This window comes from Chenopodium album, chromosome 15 (assembly GCF_948465745.1).
Source record: "Chenopodium album chromosome 15, dcCheAlbu1.1, whole genome shotgun sequence".
Taxonomy (NCBI): Eukaryota; Viridiplantae; Streptophyta; class Magnoliopsida; order Caryophyllales; family Amaranthaceae; genus Chenopodium; species Chenopodium album.
Genome location: NC_137848.1, coordinates 51,547,588 through 51,569,523, shown reverse-complemented (window position 1 = coordinate 51,569,523; position 21,936 = coordinate 51,547,588). Strand labels below are relative to the sequence as shown.

Below are 21,936 nucleotides of genomic sequence, written 5' to 3'. Positions count from 1 at the left end.
ATAATAATAAGGAAAAAGATATATGCAGCCCTTAGCCCTAAGGGCTGCATATAAAAAGCTAAAAATGGAAAGAATTAATAATAAATAAATATTTATTACACCGATTTACTCGTGAATTGTCGATAATATTAAATAGTAATTAATAAAAAAAAATTTGACTCAAACTTGTACAAGTACAATAACTAGATGAGCATGTACTTTAGTACTTGGCCTCTACACTCTAGTCTTCTTATAAAGGTTTATATGGAAGTTTATACGGTTTATAATATAAAATCTATTTTTATAATTTGCACATTTAAAAAAAAATGGATAAACATAAATAAGAATTATGCACCTTGTACAAAAATATTTGTAATTTATAGTTCTAGATCTTCATCAAAATTATGATATAATATATGTTCAACGTCGCCTAATACATATGTTAATGTAAGAGTCCATTTATTAGTGTACTATTTATAATTGTTTCATTTTTTAAAGATAAATCAATAGGTTGTACTTGTAATGTAGAAGCAACTAATATTCAAATTTTAAAATTGTTAAATATGGTAAGCTCCACCAAAAAAAAAAAGATAACATCATCCTTGCATTCATGTGGGAAAATATTTATTAAGTGAGTGACATGTGGACAATGATAACGTCAGCAACGTTTTGTTTTAATAATAGTCAATAAATTATAGATTGTAGATAGATATTTTAATTACGAAGTATTAATTGTAATTGAACGGGTCATTGACTACTTTGATTGCCGTGAACTCCAAGTTCAGCTAGTTTTTCGAATGATTTATGAAAGTCAACTTCTTGAACAAGGATGATGTACACACAGTAAGAAAAATTCAATAATCCGTAGTATTATAATTATTTATAAAGAAATGAAAACGATAAAATTAAATGAAAATAAAACACAATTAAAAAAAAATATATTTAAGTCACTAAAGGACCCGTCAAAAAAAAAAAAAAAAAGTCACTAAAGGAAGATTGTTCTCAATACTCAAGTACATATAAATAAGAAACAATTGAGAATTTTAGATGACCAATAAAAACCTTGAAAATTTAAGAGATCAATGGCATTTGAAGGTATATATGTTTTTTTTTTTTTTTTTTTTTTTTTTTTTTTTTGGAAATCCGAAGGTATATATGTTAAACTCCGACACTAATTTCTTCTTTTATAAGGGGAAAAATAAATTGTTTACAAAAATTGTGTTACATTTTTTTTACTACCTCCTCATATTATTTGCAATGATAAGACAATTTTTACTCACACTCTATGTCAAATCGTTGCAAATAATATGTTACGGAATTAGTACAAGCTTAGTTAATCAATTTTGTTTAAGGTTGAAATTAACATATTTTAGCCGGACTTAACCAGGCGCATACAATACAGTCATTGTATAACCTGACTAAGCCTGGTGTATACTCCGTACTACTGTTTTTTTTTTTTAATTCCAAAAAATAATTATTCAGATGATAGTGATGGTTGCACCATTCATGTTGTCAACAATAATGGTGATGATAATAAACGATCGATGAAGGTGGTTCATCAATTATACATGGCCAAAATAAACCGCTATTTTCCAGATCCTGTTTTGCAACTCAACTTAAACGCTACCAAGAAGTCCATGGACCGGATCGATTCAAAGAGAAGAAGCTTGCTAAATAAAATACAACTATCAAAGGTGCGTAAATCTTATACTGGTATATAATTCACTTTCTGATATCATGTTAATTTAGATATTACGTCTAAACAAAAGTTATTAAGATGTCAAATCTATGTACACATGTCCCACTTGCTAATTGACATATGTCGTGGTTACGTGCCTAAGCAAAAGTAAAAGGTAATGCTATATGCAACCCTAAGAGTTGTATATAACATTTTAATATACTACCTTTTTTAGTATTAAGTTGAGAATTTATCCACAATTCACGAGTAAATCGGTGTAATAAATGCTTATTTATTATCAATTCTTTCTATTTTTAGCTTCTTATATATATCTTTTTGCTATTTTTAATTATCCCACCTTTCCTCGTTTTGAGCACACCGATAAAAAATCAGGTTATTCTTTTCAATTTTTCCTAATTTATACCTTAATAATAGAGTTGTGTCGATGTAGAAGCAAGTTGCCTTGATACAGTAATCATTCTTAGGACATATCTTCACCCATTGCTAATGGTGGATCTTGGTCGAAAATATTAAAGGGGTCGGGATATGAATATTATACTTCTCACTCAAAACTAATCACTATGTCCCAATATTTTATACCAATCAGTAAAATAACATTATTAAGTTTAATAGCTAATAAATTACAATAATGTACAAGGGGTCAGGCTCTAAATGGCCTTGATGGAAGGTCCCCTCTGCCCTTTGCTAGAGACATATAGAATAATATTTAATTCAAGGTCATACATTACTAAATTACTATAATAATACAAGTAATAAACTAATGAGTAGTTAATTAATTTTATGCAGCATAAATTAGAATCCTTGAGATTAGATATTCATACAAGAAATTACAGAGCCGAAGTGTTAATTCGAAGTTTTGAATGCTGCCGAGAGTTTCTTCACAAGCAATGGCCTGAAAGCATTGTAAGCATTTCATTTTATTTATTTATTTATTTTTGGTTGATATTCAATTCTGTAACTTTTTTAGCTGTTCACACTATCCAAAACCAAATACGAAAGAGTAGTATAACGCATAAAATCACACTATTTATAAATCAAAATCATGAATCAATTATTTTTTTTATTTTTTTTTAGAGAAAGAATCAAAATGTATTTAAGTACTCCATAGTATATATGTATGTAGTAATATTTATTATCACTTATACAAAATAATCCTAATAATTTATGAGTAATATTTTTAAGAGATAGTATATACAAATTCCACATGCATGTCAATAGAGAAAATAATATTTTATCATATTTTAGATATTACTACTAAGATAGTACCAAGTATGTAGTAATATTTATTATCACTTTTACAAAATAATTTATGAGTAATTTTTTTGAAGTGATCGATAGTACATACAAATTCCACATGCATGTCAATAGAGAAAATAATATTTCTAACTAAAATTAAGTTAAATTTAGAAAAAGTAAGTTTACATAAATAATGAAAATTAAGCCATATAAAACACCCAATTAGCCTTGGGAGGCAAGGTCAATTATATATGTGGCAATCCGGGAGATATATGATGGGATGCAAATATGGGATATATTATAGTAATTGGAAAACAAATAAATGTTGCTATATATCAATATATGAAATTTAATTAACTATAATAAGTATGGATTTGTACAATACGTACTAAAAGGTTAAAAGATTGAGAAGTGTTTTAAATATTTTCTTGAGGAATTTATCATTCTCTTAACCTACAATCTACATATTTTTAAATATTGTTTTTTAAATAATATTGTGATATAGCATTATAGCACAACTAATAGTATTGATCAATTCTTTGTGTTTTATTTTTTACTAATAATGTTGTATTTCCTATTAGGAACTAATAATTACTATTGTTAATTAAAGAGCAGACAACTTGGACTTAACACCTACACTATGAAATTATGTGACTTTACTTAATTTTGTTCACTGATCCAACAATAAATAATGTGTCTAATAATTAATAATTTCACTAGATAAGTCTATTGACAATTGAATTCAATATGACTCACTAGCAAAACTTGATTCATAATCAATTATATTAAACTAATATTCATGGCCTATTACCAAAATTCAACTTACAATCACGTAACTTGAAGTTGATGTTGACTTAAGCAATCAATGTTTGATACGAAGTATTTATTATTATTATTATTCTAATATAATAAGACTATAATTTGGGAATAGCTTTGATAATTGAATTGAATTTGACTCAACTCAAAATCAACCTAAACGGCCAAACATGACTTGTACTTAAACCTAGATAATTGAAACAACTCGATTGTTAACCCAAAGATGAAGAAAAACAAAAACCTCATGCATCCAGAAGTAAGTCAAAACTCAAAAGTTAGATTTGATTAATAACAAATATCTGCTTACAAAATATTATCCTAAGTACGTACACCAACATAATGCTTAAGAGATCGAATTAAAAAATTATTCAAACTAGTTAATTACACTTAATGACTTAAAGAAAGTGATGCTAAGCTAATACATATTAATCAATAGCCTAGCACTAAATTTGTGACAATAAGAGGGCATAGCTACTCGAGCAGGGACATTATTGGGAAGACACGAGTTGTCGCCGCCTTGGTGATTCGCCTGAGTAATTGCTACAACACCTTGATTAGCCGCGACACCTTGATTAGAAGAAGCCGGTGTTGAAGACGTAGTTGTTTTGATCTGCTTCTTCTTGATCCTGCTTCCCGATTTCGTATTAGGATGAGAAACACAACTTAATGATGCCATTTTGCTCATAATACTATGAACAACATTACTGAGGTTAGCCATTAGTACTTCTTTTCGTAAGAACCAAAGAAAAAGTTAAGACTAACAAAGAACGAGTATTGTGTATGAAACTCTAGCGTAAAAAATTTGGCCTATTTATACACATATTTGGACTACGCGTAATTTTATGGAAAGTCGGTTGCTAGAGAAAAATTACTAAACCAATAAAATTCTAATACATGATTTCATATCTAAAGGATTTTTTTTTATTTTTTTATTTTTTTTTATTTTTTTGAAGGGATATCTAAAGGATATTTTGTATGAGGATAAAGAACGGTTACTTATTTTATAAAAAATTTTGTAAGTCCAATAGTCAACCATCATTAGTAATTTAGTGTTATCTTATTGGTAGATAAGATTAAAATAAGTTTTCATAAATATATTTTTTATTTTTTTGGTTCTAAGAAAACCATATAAGATAATAAATTAATAATGTGGACAAAATTCAATTTCAAATTTTAAATTACTACTAAGATACTACGTACTAATGTACTATGTAGTAATATTTATTACAGTATCACTTATACAAGATAATTTTAATAATGTATGAGTACTATTTTTAAGAGATAGTACATCCAAGTTCCACATGTCAATAGAGAAAATAATGTTTTTAATTAAGTTTAATTTAGAAAAAGTAAGTTTATATAAATAATGAAAATTAAGTCATCCATGGAGGTCAATTAAGTGTGGCAATCCAGGAGATATATGATGGGATGCAAATATGGGATATATTATAGTAATTGGAAAACTAATTAATGTGGCTATGAAATTTAATTAACTTTAAGTGTGGATATATTCTCTTGAGGAATTTATCGTTCTTTTAACCTACAATCTACATATCTTTAAATATTGTATTTTAAAATAATATATATAGTGATATAGCTAGCACAACTAATAGTATTGATCAATTCTTGGTGTTTTATATTTTACTAATAGTGTTGTTTTTCCTATTGTCAACTAAACACCAACACTATGAAATTATACTATGAAATTATGAAGTTACATTAATTGAATTTGACTTTACTTAATTTTTGATCACTGATCCAACAATAAATGTGTCTAATAATTATTAAGCTCACTTGATAAGTCTATTGATAATTAAATTCAATATGACTTACTAGCTAAACTTGATTTATAATCAATTACATTAACTTGAATTTGATGTTAACCTAACCCATCAATGTTTGATAATTATTATTCTATCATTATTAGATTATAAATTGGGATTAGTTTTGATAATTGGATCGAATAAGACACAACTCGAAATCAGCCTAAATGTCCAAACATGACTTGACTTAAACCTTAGCTAGATTATTCATCAAACTATCGATCGGTTGTTAAGCCAAAAATCAAGAAACAAAAACCTCATCATGATGATTTCTAAAATTATAAATAATACGAGTAACAAACCAACAAAACACCGTAAGCACCAAGTTCAAAAGTTAGATTTGATTAATAACAAATTTCTGCTTACAAAATATTTTCCTAAGTATGTACACCAACATAATGCTTAAGATATCGATTAAGAACATTATCCAAACTAATTAATTACACTTAATGACTTCAAGAAAGTCATGCATGCTAATTAAACTAATACACATTACTCAGTATCCGAGCACTAAATTTGTGACAATACGAGGGCATAGCAACTCGAGCAGGGAGATTATTGGGAAGACACGGCGAGGGCGAGTTGTCGCTGCCTTGGTGATTCACCGGAGTTATCGTTGCAACACCTTTAGTAGAAGAAGCTGGTGGTGAAGACGTGATTTTGATCTTCTTCTTGATGCTGCTTTCTGATTTCTTAGGATGAGAAACACAACTTAATGATGCCATTTTGCTCATAATACTATGAACAACATTACTGAGTTTAGCCATTACTACTTCTTTACGTAAGAACACCAAGAAAAAATTAAGGCTAACAAAGAACGAGTATTGTGTATGAAACTCTAAAGCAAATAATTTGGCCTATTTATACACAAATTTGGACTACGCGTAATTTTATGGAAAGTCGGTTGCTAGAGAAATAATTACTAAACCGATAAATTTCTACCGTATATGATTTCCTATATAAAAGATACGGAGTATTTTGTAAGAAGATAATGATTTCCTAAATTGTTGTAAGTCCAATAGTCAACCGTCATTAGTAATTTAGAATTATCTCGGTAGATAAGATTAAAATAAGTTTCCATAAATAATTTTTTTTTACAAGATAATAAATTACTTCGTATTAATGTAGGTAAAATCCGATTTCATATTTTAGATATTACGGAGTACTAGCTACTATTCCTACTAAGATAGTACTCCGTAGGTAGTGGAGTAATATTTATTATTATAACTTTTACAAAATAATCCTAATTATATATGAGTAATATTTTAAGAGATAGTACGTACATACAAATTCCACGTGCATGTCAATAGAGAAAATAATATAATATATTTTAATTAAGTTTAATTTAGAAAAAATAAGTTTATATAAATAATGAAAATTATGTCATATAGAGCACCCGATTAGCCCATGGAGGTCAATTAAATGTGACAATCCAGGAGATACATGATGGGATGTGAATATGGGATATATTATAGTAATTGGAAAACAAATATATGTGGCTATGAAATTTGATCAACTATAAGTATGGATTTGTATAATATTTACTAAATTTTTTTCTTTTCTTTTTTTTTTTTTTTTTTTTTTTTTTTTTTTTTTTTTTTGAGGACAAGGTTAAAGATTGAGAAGCTTTTAAATATTCTCTTGAGGAATTTATCGTTCTCTCAACCTAACAATCTACATATTTTTTAAAATTGTTTTTTAAATAATATTGTGATATAGCACAACTAATATTATTGAATCTATTGATCAATTCTTGGTGTTTTATTTTTTTTACTAATAGTGTTGTTTTTCCTATTAGGAACTAATTAATACTGCTAAAGAGAAAACAACTTTGACTTAACACCTACACTATGAAATTACATAAACTAAATTTCACTTTACTTAATTTAGATAACTGATCCAACAATAAATATGTCCAAAAGTTATTAATTTCAGTTAATAAGCCTATTGATGATTAAATTCAATATGACTCTCTAGCAAAACTTGATTCATAATCAATTACATTAAATTAAAATTCATGACCTAGTACCAAAATTCTACTTAAAACCACATAACTTGAATTTGATGTTAACCTAAGCAATCAATGTTTGATAATTGTTATTCTCTCATCTTACTATATTTTAAAAGCTATCTATAAATTTATAAATTGGGAATAGTTTTGGTAATTGAATTGAATATGGCTCAACTCGATATCAACCTAAACTTCCAAACATGACTTGTATTTAAACCTTGATTATTCAAACAACTCGATTGTTAAGCCAAAAATCAAGAAAAACTACCAAGTAATTAAGTCATAACTCAAAAGTTAGATTTGATTAATAACAAATTTTTGCTTACACAATATTTTCCTAAGTACGTAGACGGTACACTAACATAATGCTTAAGATATCGATTAAGAACATTATCCAAACTAATTAATTACACTTAATGACTTGAAGAAAGTCATGCATGCTAATTAAGCTAATACACATTACTCAATATCCGAGCACTAAATTTGTGACAATACGAGGGCGTAACAACTCGAGCAGGGAGATTATTGGGAACACACGGCGAGGGCGTATAGAAGAGTTGGAAAGAAGTTGTATTTTGTTGTATATTTACAACTCAATATATAGTGATACAAGAGAGCTATAATTTCAGTAAGCTAGAACTAAGGGAGATAAAATCCCTACAATTAAGCACTACATAATTACAGCTATAAGATTGATTGTAATTCCTACAATCACGTAAGCTAATGTTGGAAGTGTTGACTTTGAAGATGTCATTCCTTATCACGCCCCCTCAAAACGGGCGGCCAAGATGAAAGCCCGATTTTGTTGACCAAATTTGTGAAAGTGGCTCGCGGCAACGGTTTGGTTAAGGCGTCAGCTAGCTGATCGTTAGTGGAGATGTAAGAGACACGCAACTTACCACATTGAACATTCTCCCTAACAAAGTGATAATCCAAGGCTAGATGTTTCATTCTTGAGTGGAAGACTGGATTAGCACTTATGTATGTTGCTCCAACATTGTCACAGTATATGACTGGGGCAAGTGTAAGGTTGTGATGTAGCTCCTTAAATAAGTTTCCTACCCAAAGAATTTCAGCAGTAGCATTGGCCACTGCTCTGTATTCAGCCTCTGTAGAAGATCGCGCCCTTGTTTTCTGTTTCCTTGATGTCCACGATATTGGGTTCTTGCCAAGATAAACGATATACGCTGTGGTTGAGATATAGTCATCTTTGTCACGTGCCCAATCCGCATCAGAATAAGCATGAAGAGTGAGAGGAGAATCTTTGTGGATGATTAATCCCATGGTTGATGTACCAATAAGGTATCGAAGTAGGCGATGGAGAGATTGCATGTGTTCCTCCGTTGGTCGTTGCATGTATTGAGCTAACTTGTTCACTGAGAAAGCAACATCAGGTCTAGTGAGGCTTAGGTATTGCAAGCTACCCACCAAAGTACGATATTCAGTAGGATCATCAAGGAGTTTTCCTTGAATGGTCAAGGGGGGATGAGTTGCGAGTGGTGTAGCAACTGGTTTAGCATTCTCCATATTAGCCTTGCATAAGATGTCATTTATATACTTTTTCTGGCTCAAGAAAATTCCCTTGGGATGAGGCATAACTTCCACTCCCAAGAAATAGGATAATGTTCCCAAATCTTTTAGAGAGAAGCGTGCTGCAAGATTGGTGATGACTGACTCCAGGGCATTATTATCATTGCTTGTGATAATAATATCATCAACATAAACAAGGAGATAGATTGTGGAGCCATGATTATGCAAGGTGAACAATGAGGAGTCAGAAATTGTATTCTTGAAGCCTAACCCAAGTAAGTGGTGGCGAAGCTCTTTATACCAAGCTCTTGGAGCTTGTTTCAAACCATAGAGGGCCTTATTTAGCTTGCACACATGAGTAGGATGTTGAGGGTCTATGTATCCAGGAGGTTGGATAGTGTATACATCATCAGTAAGTGTGCCTTGAAGGAAAGCATTATTGATGTCGAGTTGACGTAGTTGCCACCCTTGGCTAACCGCGAGAGAGAGAACGAGCCTAACTGTGGCAGGTTTGACTACAGGGCTGAATGTTTCCCCATAATCTATGCCATGCCTTTGATTAAAACCTCGAGCAACATACCGAGCTTTGTATTGAATAACATTCCCATCTTTATCTTTCTTTATGCGAAATATCCACTTGCAACCAACAACATTTTGAGACATTTCAGGAGGAACAAGTGTCCAAGTATGATTTTTGATGAGTGCATTCATCTCGTCATCCATGGCTTTTCTCCAAACAGGGCTCTTTAAGGCTTGTGTGATATTTTTGGGAATGTCAATAGGAACTAATTCGGCATTGAGATTGAGTTTGTCAATGGGTTTTCTAATGCCGTGCTGAAGGCGAGTAGACATAGAGTGAGTAGGAATGGGTGGTGGGTGGTCAATATGAGATTGAGGTGGTGATGGTGGGGGGGAAGTAGATGGGGACGTAGGAGACGTGTGATGACTGTTTGTAGGAGATGGGGTTGTAGTTTGAGAGGTGGGGGAGAAGGATGAAACTGATGGGCTAGTAAGGAGGTGATATGGTGGGCTTTGATTGGGGCTTGAAGGAGATGGTGCAGCGGAAATTTGTGGAGTACTAGGTATTGAATTTGGTGGGATAAGTACGGGTAAGTAAAGAGGGGCCCAATGGTCAATAGTTTGCAAAATGGGGAATGAGTCATTTTTATTTGAAAAAGGGAATACATGTTCAAGAAATTTAACATGGCGTGAGACATAGATGCGCTTAGTATCTAAATCCATGCAATAATAGGCATTTTGAGTTGGTGCGTATCCCATAAATATACATGGTTGTGACTTTAGCTCTAGTTTGTTTGAGGTATACGGTTTAAGCCATGGGTAGCAAAGACAACCGAAACTCCGAAGTTTTGTGTAATTGGGTTGGACACCAAATAATTTTGAGTATGGAGATTCATTGTTTAGAGTGGAGGTGGGCAGTCTATTTATGAGATAAACTGCAGTAGCACAAGCATTTGACCAATATTCTAGAGGCATGGATGCATGAGAGAGAAGAGAAAGGAAGGTTTCAACAATATGTCGATGGCGACGTTCTGAGTATCCATTTAATTGAGGAGTGTGAGGTGGAGTTGTTAAGTGAGAAATGCCGTCAATTGAGAGATAATTGCTTAAGGATTCATATTCCCCACCATTATCAGAGTATAGAGTTTTGAGAGGAAGTTGGAAATATTTTTCCACTAACGCTTTGTAACGAATGAAGACGTTTTTAGCGTCAGATTTTTGCTTGAGATTGTAAAGCCATATATACTTGGTAAAATGATCAACAAATATAATATAGTATTTAAAGCCATCATGAGAGTGAATAGGAGAAGACCAAACATCCGTATAAACATACTCAAGTGGAGAAGTTGATGTAATTGATGATGTTGCAAAAGGAAGACGATGACTTTTATTGCAAGCACATGAGTTACAATCAATAGTAGAGATACTAGGGATATTTAAATTATTCTTAGAGATAAGTCTTCTAAAAACATTTTTGGATGGATGCCCTAGACGGTGATGCCAGTCAAGGGAGTTTGTTTTGATGCTTGCATAAACTCTAGGAGATTGTGTTTGGATTTCATAGATACCATTTTTAGTGTGCCCCTGGAATAGGGATGCCCCAGTTTTTAAATCCGTAACAAGAAAAGAAGTGGATGAAAATAGAATAGAGACATTGTTATCTTGACATAATTTAGAGATAGAGATGATATTTTTCGAAATTGCAGGAACTACTAAAACGTTTTGCAAGATTAATGATGAAGAAAATTTTACAGAACCAAAGTGAGTGATTTTGAGGCCCGTACCATCACCTACAAGAAGTTCTTCCATGCCATCATATGGTGTATGGAGAGAGAGATTTTCCAAATCAGCAGTGACATGGTGAGATGCACCACTGTCAAGAATCCAAGAGGAAGAAGGTGAAGGTGAAGCGAGGATAGCGGTATTGGTTTGTGGTTTTGAATGGGACGAGTTTGGGTTGTCATCCATGAATAAAGTTTATAGAAAGGATCAAGGTATCTGATACCATATAGAAGAGTTGGAAAGAAGTTGTATTTTGTTGTATATTTACAACTCAATATATAGTGATACAAGAGAGCTATAATTTCAGTAAGCTAGAACTAAGGGAGATAAAATCCCTACAATTAAGCACTACATAATTACAGCTATAAGATTGATTGTAATTCCTACAATCACGTAAGCTAATGTTGGAAGTGTTGACTTTGAAGATGTCATTCCTTATCAGAGTTGTCGCTGCCTTGGTGATGCACCGGAGTTATCGTTGCAACACCTTGATTAGCCGTGACACCTTTACTCGTAGAAGAAGCCGGTGTTGAAGACGTAGTGGTTTTGATCTGCTTCTTCTTGATGCTGCTTTTTGATTTCTTAGGATGAGAAACACAACTTAATGATGCCATTTTACTCAGAATTTTGCTGAGTTTAGCCATTATAATTTCTGTACGTAAGAACACCAAGGGATGGGGATTAATAAAGAAAGATTGAAGGAGTATTGTGTATGAAGTTCTAGCGCAAATTAATTGGCCTATTTATAACACAAATTTGGACTACACGTAACGCGTAATTCTATGGAAAGTCGGTTGTTAGGGAAAAATTACTAAACCAATAAAATTCTACTAGTACATGATAATAAAGGATATTTTTTTCTTAAAACAATAATAATAAAAATATACAGGATATTTTAAAGAGGATAAATATCAGATTCCTATTTTATAAAAATTGATTTAAGTCCAATAAGTCAACCGTCATTAGTAATTGTCTTAGTAAGTAGATAAGATTAGTACTCTGTAATAATAAGTAGTTTCCATAAATAAACATATTTTCAACCACGTTAGCTCTTTATAAACAATTCTACATGCATGTCTACTATATTGACACTTTCTTGCATGATATTGCCATATATAATAATTATTGTACATGGTTCGTTATTAGGCTAATATATTGAGTACATGTATACAGTACAGAATGAAAACCTAGAGGTAAAAGAATCAAACCCAAAGATAGAGTTGGTTGAAATAAAGGGAAAAATTCCGAGATTGGTCGAGCAAGTAGGTCATGGTTATGTGTAGCTCATCTTATTTTATTTAATCTGATATGACTTAAATTTTTTTTTTTTTCTGATCTGATGTAATTGAATTGCGTGATTTAACTAAACTTTGACTTTATATGTAAGCTAAACCTTAAGGAAAAAAATTATATATCAAATGGAGTTATAATAATAGATTTGTATATGTTAATATACAATTTTAATAAAGGGAATTAAAGATATTTAGCTATAAAATATCACATATAAAAAAATTAAAAAAAAAAAAAAAAGTATGTTTCAACATTATTTTTCTGACCCGATATACCCTGAAATAATTTTTTCTGATATGCTCTGAAGTAAGTGATACGAAATAAATAAGGTAAACTAAACATATCCTAAGTTTTTGTATTAAGTTGCAGTCTTGGATTAAGCCATAAACAAATTGCATGATGATTCTTTGTGACGAAGTTTACTCATTGTCTCAGCATAGAGATGTTTGAAGGAATCAAAGAGCATGAAGAACAAGAGAAAGTTGCAAAAATGCAGCGCATACCACAAATGGTTGAATTAGAGAAACAAATTTCGTCTCTTGAGAAGAAATACAACATTTTAAAACAAGAGGAACAAAAAACTAAAGATTGCCTTTTAGCTCTTGAGATCCAAGTAAAAAAGCAGGTATTTGTGTATGTTAGGAGTAAATTTTCTTAACATTATTACATCAAAGAACCTAATATTCTATTAATAAATCTTAATTAAATAATTATTTTACATATTATTTTGGCAGATTGCTCTTTATGAAAAATATTGCAAACTACAAAAGAAGGTGCAAGAGCTTGCAACACAGAAAAAATTATTCACCCTTGAAAAATTGTCCTTTAAAGAGGTTAGTGCTTAAATGGATTTAGCCATTTTTTTTTCCAATTTTTACTTGGATGTTTTAGCTATATTTGATTTGTTGGTTCCTTGTATAGACATGTTCAGATTGAAGAATTCATGTCTAGATGGACAAATGACGACGAATTTCGGGCTAATTATATTAGAAGTATTCAGCTATCCCTTGCCAATCGAGACTTATGTTGTGGTGGAAGAATGTTGTTCGGTCCATCAGAAATGATATAATAGCTTCAAGTACCTGCACAAAATAATAACTTTGGTATTGGATTGGAACTTGATTTTTATAAAGTTGGTCGCATGGATTTATGTTATGTGGCCGTGTAGCACCATTTTAACAAGTACGTGGTCCACGTACCCGAAGAAGTTTAACACAAGCACTTAAGCTAAGCGCGCCTAAGCACCATTTTTTTTGGGAAGGAAAAATTGTAATGTCCGTACTATACTACTATGTACTCCGTATGTGTTATTTGTCTACTGCAAAACACAGATCACTCTATTATTTATGTTTGTATAGTATTCCCTCTGTTTAATCTTGTTCGTCTTGTTTAATTTTAATCTTACACCGCTTCTATTGCATACATTAAACAATAACACCTTTAATTACGTAATAGTACGTATTAAAATTTTTACTTAACTCAAACTTGTACAAGTACAAAAACTAGATGCGTCTGTACAAAGGAGTATCTAAAATTTTCTTATCCTTTTTTTAACAAAAAAAAAATGAATTTTTATTGAAGATGATGGTTGAAATTATTCAAAAGAGAGAATTCCTAAGCAAAGCTAAATCAAAAATTGAAAAGTTCTTTGATATTCCCCTAGGCTACGACGTGCATTGCATGAGTCTTGCTTGTCATTTTAACTTCCAAATCTTTATTATTTATCAGTATGATACTATGCTTTATTACATGTTTGCTACAATTACAATGATAATTTGTAATTATGTGTAATTATTTCATGTTTTTTCAATCTTCGTATATAAAATACTCCATAATAAACTTACAGGTTAAGAAAATGCCAGACATTTTCGTATCAAGTACACACTACTTAAGCTCATTCAAGATGCCACTTATAGAGGAGACTCGCGCTGATTACTGTTCCGGGTTAGAATCAGTTGCTCAATCCCCTGTATGTGAAATATCACACATTTGGTTGTCCAAGCATTACAAGCCCTCTAAAAAAAGATTCATCTATGACATTCTTACCAAACCGATAACTGATGAAGAAAAGCATACTAATCGACATTATTACGAGCCACAATCTGGTGACATATTTGCTGTAACAAACAGGAGGCCTAGAGGTATTGAAGATTTAATCAAATTTGATGAATCAGTTCATATTGCATTTGTCTCGAGGACTGAAGAAGATTCACCTGTAATCGAGATACTGTCATCTGAAAATATTGATCGTCAGAGATTGAAGGAGAAGAATGAGAGGTTTTTTGTTACATACTTGATGAATATGACAACCAATATGAGAATATGGAATGCACTACATCCTGATCCTAAAAGCGCGAATTTAGGCCTGGTTCAGAAGGTGCTGCAATACAACTCTGCTGTAAGTAAATCACCCTGTTATATATATTTTTTCCTGTTTTTTTTTTTTTCTGAAGCTGATACTGTCATACTGATACTTATATTAATATAAATCTGTGTTTCAAATTTCCCTTGCACTACTACAAAAAGCATGTTTTCTGGACGCTTTTTAGGCCTTTTTTCGACGCTAAAAAGCGTCGAAAAATTATTTCTCGACGCTGCTAAAAAGTGTCGAAAATACGTGAGTCGAAAATTTTCAAGGACCCAAAAAAGCGTCGAGAATATCGACGCTTTTTTGTGTCCTAATTAATATACGAAGCGTCGAAAATTACGTATTTCGCGCATTATCCCAAATGTGTGTAGTTTTTTAGCGACGCTTTTTGTTGTCTTGCGTTTATTCGTGTCAACCTATGGTATGGCGGGAAACTATTTGAAATTTGAAAATGTGCAAATATGTAGACAATAAAAAGCGTCCAGAATTGTTTTTAAGATTTTTTTCTTTTTATTAAATTATTACCATCATACATACATTATAGTTATTTAAATTTATCATAAATTAAATTAAATTAATAACATTATAATAAAAATAAACAAATATTCTATATAACTAGATTAAAAAAAAACAATAATTAATCAACAATTATAAGAGCATGTACTTTATTACCAAATTAATAAAAGAAAACATCAACACAATTATTTTTTATAAAAAAAACAAAAAAAAAAACGTCGCATATTATAATAGCTTGTCCCTAAATAAATACATCATGAGACTAAAAACCAAAATAGATAGATGATGGCCTTATAGACGATATAGTTGCTTGTTGATGCTCAAGTGTCCCGACCTATTCTCTTGTTGCACCTACATTGCCTTTTCCAATCTTCAAAAAAAAAAAAAAAAAAAAAAAAAAAAAAAAAAAACAAAGTATAAATTAGTACATTACACAATATAGACTCAAGATTCAACATGTTGTATATTATTTAAACATAGAATTGTAAGTTAAATATAGAAATATAAATGAACATCTTTTTTTTATTTTTTTATGTTACACTAGTATTAAGGTTACATTACCCAAAGGGTGGACAGAGTACTAATGCTCATATTCGGAGTTGTACTGGTATACTTGTATTTTCCCAAGGTTGGTATAAAATTTTACTCTCGGGGTGACACTTCTCCACCTCTTGCTCCTTCCTTAACCACACAGCACCAGCAGTAGCCGCCGCCACCACCAACGACCTCTTCAATTTCATAGGCAACTCTTACAGAGTTACAAGACACATTTGCAACATAAAAGAATTCCTCATAATATCTGACATTTAATTTCAATTTTCTGAACATGAACACTGCATCATTTTTGACTAAAATGTACTACAATTAACAGGTAAAGAGTAAAAAAATCTTAGTGAATTAATCAGAAATTTGAAGCAAATCTCGGGCATAATGGCAATCCAACAAGGTTCAAATCAAGTATATTCAAGATTACACGAGCAATCTTTAGTCTTTCTAATAAGTATCTTAGGCAAAGTCCATGGAACAGTGCTAGTGGAAACAACCAACCCAAGGTGTGCAATGAGAGCAACAATAGACCAATTTCAACAAAAAAAAAAACAAATAAAGAAAAGACCAATTTCACAAAGGATACTCCTATCAGGTTTATATTGATAAAACCCGCTCACATAATTAAGCATGAGACTGCTATGGGGGGAATATCTTTTTTTTTTTTTTTTTTCTTTTGACAGGAAGCAACTGATATTATAATTTAGGAAGCCTCCAAAGCAACAACAACAAAAACCATGGGGGGGACCTCATTAGACCACACCCTCACATCCTCAAAGTCACTACTAGAGTTTGCAAGCAAATGTGCAACTCTATTACCTGTTCTTCTCACAAACGAGAAGTCCAGGCTGGTAACAAGCAATAAAGAGAAAAAATGGCATTCAAGATAATTCCCAAAGGCATTGCAAACACGAGTTATGTTCTTCAGCTTCTGGGGAACATCTTTAAAAGATACGGAGTGCTGCATCAGTAATCTGATGTCTGAGGACAGAATTTTCTATTAAGAACTATTTCCATTGTGAAAGTAAAGCGTATATAAATCACCTAAATCCAAGTTAATTTGACTTGCTTGCTACTTTAACTACCAAATTCCTTTCACATGTAAGAAGCCAAAGTCCAAAATTGCCTTAGGACTAGGTCAGAAGGTCATATTGATACTATAATCGTTACTATAATACTCCATGCTCAGAAGGTTAGAAGTAATATTGATTAATATCCTACCTTCTTAAGAACTAAGAATGTGACTGAAAAGAGATGCATTCAAGAAGTCACTAAATTTCTATGTCAACCTCTGATTATAATAATAGATTAAAGATTAACACTAACATTATGTTTATCATACCTACAACACCACTAGTATAAGAGCATGCACATCTAATCTAATAACAGATAAAAAGCTACAGACCATTAAAATAGGGCATTAAAAGTTTAAAAGATGTTGTGAAATAAAGATAACAGACAAATCTTACTTTATCCTATTCTAATATACATAAAATCATGCACATCTAATCAGCCATACACACAATCACACAATAACAAATAAGTAATAATTGTATTAGTAGTACTACTACTAGGATTATGATAACCAATATTGGAGCTTAAAGTTTCAAAATTCATAGCTGCCTGAATATTAGAAATCAATGAGCGATAGGCCAGGAATATATCAGGTGTAAGACAATAATCTACCTCGTAATCGTGGATTTTTTGCTGGCCGATTCTAGATAGATGGTCTATATATAGCTGCTCCTAATTCAATTGCTTCACCAATAGCTGGTGTCTAGCCTCAAATCTAGTCCAACAGAAGGGAATTTTAGATAAAGATCATACATAAACAAAGAAACCAGATCATTAATATTGATAGCAAGGTACGTATATAAAAGCTAAGAATGAATAATTCATAATAAAATCAACAAGATATCTCCAACCTCTTAAACAGCAATGGAGGCTTAAAGCTGTGAAGAATATTTCTGACAAAGAAATTGGTTATACAAACCTTAGACTTTGAAATTGAATTCGAACAATTAACATGTATTTATTTCTGGGCATTGTAAACTGATATAAAATCAATGAAACCTAGATAAACAGAAATTAGAGAAAACCTTTAAAATAGCAAAATCAAAACATGAAATTAAAGAATCTTACCAGAAAACAAATCAAAACGAGTGAAGCTAAGAGTAAAATACATAAATTAGAAGACAAACAAAAATGGATTGTCGATCGACTTCAACAATTAGAATCGAAAATCGAGATGTGGAAAAAAAAACTGCACTTGCTTGAAATTCCTTGAGAAGTACAAATCTTGTGAAGACAGAAAAAATCATTAATTTTTGTAAGTAGATCTTGAATTTTGAAGCAAAGAATGAGAAGAAGTTGAGTAGTGACTAGAGCGAGAGAGAGAATAGAGAAGATGAGAGGGGCGGCAGTTGAAAATAGTAAGATTGAAAAGCGATAACCCTAAGCTGCAACGTATTATCACGTGTAGGGCATGTGATTATGTTTCTCGACGCAGAAAATAGACGAGAAAGTCAAAGGACGCTTAAAAGCGTCGACAAAACACGGAACTCTTAATTTAACTGTGACGGTCTTCCATAGTGTCGAAGGTAAAGCGTCGAGAATACTATCATTTTTTAGTAGTGGAAATTGAATTTGTAATATATACGAATACCAATTACAATGATTCTATTCAAAAAGAAACCACACCTAAGACTTTAAGAAAATAACTAGAAACCACCCCCTTCTTTCAAATCTTCACCATTCATGAATCAACCCAAAAATACAAATATTATCGAAACAAAAGCAAAAACACAACCCAAAATTAATAAAAGTTCACAATAATAGGAACATAGGGAGCGGAAACAATGGACCAAGCAAGCACTATAAATTAAACAAGCAGCATATATAGTTAAAACAAAAGCAATATTTGAACAAAATTAATGCAAATCAATATCATAGTAATAGTGCCCATTGTAGATAACTCATAAGAACCTTTCTTGAGCTTATGATAAAAATTCAGACAATTCACCTCAAAAATCAGGTGTTGCAAAAATCACCAATAATAAATCACATCAAAGAAAAAAAAATAGAAATAAAAAATTCATATTAATTTTATAAACTAAAAATCGCAAATCAGAAAGAATTGGAGTACAAAATCAATTGAAACAATAATAATGTAACACTTACCCAAAATCATAAACCTGGGTATACCTTAATCCCTTGATCCCTAAAAAAAAGGTATACCTTGATCCCTGCACCATCACATCACTCCTGCTCGAAAAACTAAAATGCAGATTGAGTAACTGTACCAAAAAAAAAACATACAATTAATAAAGTAAAAAATACCTTAAAAAAAGTCTTGGATCTTTTGGGGAGTCTTAAAATCGCTATAACTCACAACGAAGATCAAATCATCAGACAAAAATGACGTCAACAATGAAGCTCCAATCACAGTAAAAATCCAATTATAAATAGTTATATAATTTTTTGTTAATTATTCCTCTGCAAAAAGTTGTAAATACTCATAAATTGAAATAAATCAAATTAAACGAGTACCGATTAAAATTATAAAAGAGCTAACTCATTACATATATAAGTATAAAACCTCATAATATTCTGTTTTATAGTTTGATATAACTCAAATCAAAGATCAAATGCATACAAGGATATTTAGTTCTTAAGTACAATGCCATCGAATCTAGTATTAGTTTAGTATATCAACATGATTAGATAAGGTAACTACAAAACCCATGACTTAATATGCAAAAGGTTCATTGAGAATTCTTCCTAGAGATCAGATTGCTTGCATTTTAACTACTCTAACTCATTCATCAGAGGAACCTTAATAAGCCAAGGTAAATCAAACCCAACTTTTGCAGGTCAAATTCTTTTTCCACGAAACAGAGACAAATGATTTGTTGCCCACGTCTTTACTGAAATCTGCATCAAGATCATATGGCATTTAAAATCTTCCACTTAGTGAGTAAACAAGAGGTTGGTTCAGGATTACGTATCTTATTTAACTTATACCAAAACCTCAACAACTAGCTTAAAAACTACTATTAATAATAAAAAATATAAAAAAAAATAAAAAAAAACTAGCTTAAAAACTATCTTCTACCTTCAAATAAATCTGTAGTTCAAAAGTATTAATTTTTACCATCCCCAACAGCTATAGTTGGCAATTTGTTTAACAAGAATACCACCCAAATTCTTGATGAATCTATCCCTGAATTTAGTTACGTTCTTGATCATCATATCGTCCTTTGTCACTAGCAACAAACCTTTGCTCAATTAAAACATTAGAACCTTGTGCATCTAACAATGTCACCATTAACATTCAATCAGTACATCACCACAATAAACCCAGCAATCCAACCTCTCAAATATAATCAAATCCTTCAATTATTCAGTTCCTTTAATTATAATCAAATCTCCTAACAAAATTAAACTATAATAAATAATTAGAAGATGTTAAATCAATATTAATGACAAAAAAAAATCCAAATAAGCTTACCTAGATTTGCATGCATCCTCGCCAAATCTTTCTACTTTGATGGCATAATATATCCTCTTATTCAACCTACCACCAATATACAATGTCCAAAAAAAAAATAACTGAATAAGATCCAATTTTAATATAATTGGAATAAATAGAGTTAGAGGATGTGTAAGGCAATTAGGCAAGAGGACTTACGGCATATGTGGTGGTCTGCACTGATGTCGGTGCGAGTGTGGGTGGTGAGGGTGGCGATAGTGTGAAATATACAAAAATCTACACCAGCAACCCAAAATAATGAAGTATAAACAAACGAATATGTTATCAATTCCCCTGGCCTGCACCCAACACAACAATTGAATCAAACCCTTAATTTGATACTAATAATGACCGATTACTATACAATAACTAAGAATTCAAGATAGTTTCTGAACAATAAATCAATATAAATACCTAATTTGACTGATCAAACTACATAAATTATAAAAAAAAAAAAGGAAATTTATGAGAACATTACCAGGATTTGAAAAAAATAACAAGTAGATGAACAATTTTTCCACAAGTTTAAGCCAAAATCTCTGAATCACAAGTGGTTGTAGGAGATGAGATAGTATGGATGATGATAGAATGTCCGGAGTAATTAGGTTTTGGGAGAAATTGAGATAGAGATGGGTCTGTGGCGGCGAGTGGAAGCAAGCAGTTTTAATTTTTTATTGCGTTTTTTATTTCCCTGCTTTCTTTTGTTAGTCGTAATATGCTTATCTGAAATATAAGATTGAGGCACGTGCATGAGATTTTTTTCGACGCTTTTTAATGTCCATACAATATTATGACTCAGAAAAGCGTCGAGAAAAAACGGAACCTAAATTTTATGCTGACGGCTTATATTCAGCGTCGAGGCAAAAGCGTCGAGAAACTAAGGGATTTGTAGTAGTGTTGGAATTGATTGATGATGTGTTATCCAATCAGGTCGACGATGATTGTTCCTTATGTGTATCAAATGAAGGATTGTCTGATCTAACCGGCTCACTCGGATTAGATGAGTCTCAGAAAGAAGCTGTTCTGAGCAGTATTTCCTTGAGAAAATGATAGCATCAAATGTACAATGTGAAGCTGATTTGGGGTCCTCCTGGGACAGGAAAAACGAAACAGTTGCTTCGCTTTTATCTTTACAACTTAAGTTAAAGTGCAGGACACTTGTGCTCCTACAAATATAGCAGTAGTTCAGGTTGCTGAAAGGCTTATGAGGCTATTCGTTAAGTCGCTTGTCTACGACACTTATGGAATGGGAGACAGTCTTGTTCAGAAATGAGGAAAGAATGAAGATGA

The 21,936-nt window shown here is 31.5% G+C and overlaps 1 long non-coding RNA gene and 1 pseudogene across 1 annotated transcript; one reads left to right on the top strand and one right to left on the bottom strand.

Annotated features, from left to right (window-relative positions):
• The first annotated feature begins 14,540 nt into the window (after positions 1-14,540).
• LOC145581401 (uncharacterized) lies at positions 14,541-21,919 on the top strand (annotated as a pseudogene).
• Positions 15,533-21,326, bottom strand: LOC145582526 (uncharacterized). Its single transcript, XR_014099899.1, has 4 exons — positions 21,125-21,326; positions 20,806-20,945; positions 20,626-20,691; positions 15,533-15,939 (listed from the first exon to the last, which is right to left on the bottom strand). It is a non-coding gene; the product is annotated as an uncharacterized LOC145582526 (long non-coding RNA).
• Positions 21,920-21,936: the final 17 nt, after the last annotated feature.